Below are 3,400 nucleotides of genomic sequence, written 5' to 3'. Positions count from 1 at the left end.
ACCCTTAGACGCACAATATTTTCTTTCAATTGAAAATTTTAAAAACAAATTTCCAGCAAAATAGAATCGTTAAAATCGGTTCACAAGTCACAAGTGGAGTTATCGCGTAACATACATATAAAAAGAATAGAGTCGAATTGAGACCCTCCTCCTTTTTTGAAGACGGTTAAAAAAAAGGAGAAGTTCTGAGCCAGGCACTACACAGGGTGGAATTCTTTTTGAATTTTTTATTAATATTTTTGTAAAACCCAGTTTTTGTGTTTTAGTACGTCGCAGCCTAGTATTAATTTATAGTTTATAAATATTCTTTTTAAAATCGGTGCTTTTATTGAATAAAGTTTGTCAAGTCGTTGGCTCGGTATAACCTTGGGCTTAATATGCATGAGTAAGTAAAAATTTTTGAATATACGACGATTATATGACTTTTTCTGTACAAGGTACCTCAGTACCCTCTTTCCAAGAAAAAAGAATCATCTAAATCGATTCACAAATGCCGGAGTAATCGCGTCACTTACATAAAAAAACCCTATTCCAACTCCTTCTTTTTTGAAGTCGGTTAAATATACATCAACGGCATCGCATTTGCGTGGCAAAGAGATGTAGCTAAGAAAATTTAGAAGCAAAAAGCCAACGACACGCTGTGTTCCCAGGCGGTCACCCATCCAAGTACTGACAGCGCCCGACGTCGCTTAACTTCGGTGATCGGACGAGAACCGGTGTATCCAACGTGGTATGGTCGTTGGCGACAGAGCGACTAAATTTAACATTCAATTTAAAGAATATGCCGTCATCGTAAGCTGAGAACTGTTTTCTATCAAATCAAACAATACAAAGATTTAATAACTCAGTTTAAGCTAAATAAGACAAAATCGGTTCACAAATGGAGTAATCGCGTAAATTAAACACAAAAATATACAATCGAATTGAAAAACTTCCTTTTTTCAAGTCGGTTAATAAAAATTAATGCGGATTTGACCTCCTCACCTGATGCAAAGTGATGATGGGGTCGATGATGGAGCATGCATGGTGAACTATACAAGGGTTGGGAATGGTGGTGGTCAGTTTAGTGACTGTTTTTTTCAAAGTGCGATATTCAGTAGCAGTAGAGCTCATGTCAAAGAGTTCGTTTAGGGAAGTACTGCCACCTTACCTATTTCTGCAGCCGAGCATGATGGTGAAATAACAGGCGCATGGGACTTGTCAACTTATGTCTCAGGGTGAGAGGCGCAGTGGCAGTGCTCATAAGATCTTTGTGATTTAAAGTTCTGAATGGCACTGAAACTGTTATGGATAGGCATGTCGCTTACCACCAGGCGCACGATTTCTTCGTCCCATTTCTTGGTATTATAAAAACACCCTAAAAAATGTCAATTACTCTGATTTTGCTTGACAATAAAACTAATAATAATAATAAATATGTTTATTTCTCACCACAAAATACAACACAATATAAATCTTAGTAAGCAGTGCTGCAGTGCCCCTCAGATCTTTGCGATTTACAACTGTTATGGACAAGCGTGTCGCTTACCATCAGGCGCACGCACTTGTTCGTCCCGTCACTTGATATCATTTTAAAAAATCTCAATTTGCACATTATAAATAAAACAATGTTTTTTTATCAGCCGTGGTAGCCTGATGGTTTGACATTTACCATTTGATATTTACCATGAGCTTTTCGGTGGGTTCACAGCCCTCGGATAACGTGTGGAGTCCCCAACCCGTATTGGGACTGCGGCCTAAAACCTTGCCTGACAGGAGACATGTGCACAGCAGTGGTCTTGATGCTACATACAGTGGTTCATTAAGACATTCCTGCCTTTTGAACAAAATTGCCCTAGGCCGTTTTCGCCCAACGTATTCCAGCCTTAATATCCCTTTATAAATTAAATTAAACCTTCCTTGCCATTGTAATATATATTAAAATATCCCGAAAAGTTCCCATTGTTTCCCTTATTGAACAAATTTAATAATGACCTCAGAGATTAGCGAGGCAGATGTACTTTGTAATAATGTACTCCAAGTTACAAAGTTCTAAATGCTGTTGACAAACTTGGTTTTGTACGTTACTGTATTTACATTTATTTTATGCAAAGATAAACTAGCATAGTACTATTGCCATGTTTCAAATAGTACAAAAAGATATTTGATACAATGAGGTATAATTAAATAACAACATTTATTTTTATTAAATAACATAATATATATTTTATTATTTATAAATAATATTTTATAAATAATAATATAACATATATTTGATTAAATAACATAATTACAAACTTTTTATAAAATAAAAACCGACTTCAAAAGTTCGTGAAATTACATCTATTTGCCAAGTTTCATTGAAATCGGCTACCGGAAAGTGCGAAATCGGATTCCTCCCCTAGTTTGCTAGTAGTGAGGAAGCCAAAATTACATTATTCAAGGCATACTGTCAATCCTTCTACACGGGTGGTCTGTGGGTGAACTATACGCAGAAGGCACTCAGCGCCCTGCGTGTTCAATATAATAACGGTTTCAGAATGCTGATAGGACTACCGCGGCATTGTAGCGCATCCTCGATGTTTGCTCTAGCGGGAGTAGATGACTTTTTTGCTGTGATGCGAAACAAAAAGGCGTCACTACTCTCGAGGCTGCGTTCTAGTCCTAACAGCATTCTGAAAATGTTTGCGGCTAAGCTTGATGCGCCGATGCTTCTACATTTTATCCAGGTTCTGGTGAGATCATGAGGTTATCGGCGCCTCGAGCGGTAAGTTGCATATACGTGTTTCTTGTGTTTGTCAATGTATTGTCCGGTAAATTGTACCTACTAACAATAGCTTTAAGTTTAAATGTTCTGTATCTTTTTGTATTACTAACAAGTTATTATTATTATAAATGAGACACATACAAAAAAAAAAGAAAAACAAAACAAAATTAAATAGGAATGGTTAGTAGATAAGTGGAAAGGTTTGTTTTTTCCCAACTTTGTTTACGTTTAATATATAAAATAAGTTTTTTTGTGATACCAAGTCAGAGCCACGGGACGAACAAGTCGTGCGCCTGGTGGTAAGCGACCTGCCTGTACATAGCAATGGAAGTGACACTCAGAATTTTCAATTGCAAAGATCTGAGGGGCACGGCCATTGCACGCGTCACCCTGAGCCTGGGTGAACTTTGTCACAAAGAGCTCTACTGTGGCAGTGCCCCACGGAATTTTGCGATTTATAGATCTGTGTGGCATCGCAACTGCTACTTGACTTGTTCGTCCGGTCCTTTGATATCATAGTACATAGTTACTATGAAAAAACATACTTTGTTAGAGACACATTTTCAGAATAAAAATCAAAATAATCTTTATTTCATAGGTAAGCATTACTAATAAACTCTACCGCTCATTCGTGATTCCCCTGAGAAGAACGAA

The 3,400-nt window shown here is 37.2% G+C and overlaps 1 non-coding gene across 1 annotated transcript; it reads right to left on the bottom strand.

Annotated features, from left to right (window-relative positions):
• Positions 1-625: 625 nt before the first annotated feature.
• On the bottom strand, positions 626-744 carry LOC113233457. The gene has a single exon (XR_003310699.1). It is a non-coding gene; the product is annotated as a 5S ribosomal RNA (ribosomal RNA).
• Positions 745-3,400: the final 2,656 nt, after the last annotated feature.

Source organism: Hyposmocoma kahamanoa, unplaced genomic scaffold (genome assembly GCF_003589595.1).
Source record: "Hyposmocoma kahamanoa isolate Upper Pololo Valley unplaced genomic scaffold, ASM358959v1 78, whole genome shotgun sequence".
In the NCBI taxonomy this organism is placed as follows: domain Eukaryota; kingdom Metazoa; phylum Arthropoda; class Insecta; order Lepidoptera; family Cosmopterigidae; genus Hyposmocoma; species Hyposmocoma kahamanoa.
Note: the sequence above shows the minus strand (reverse complement) of the source record. Positions and strands in the feature narration are given on the sequence as shown.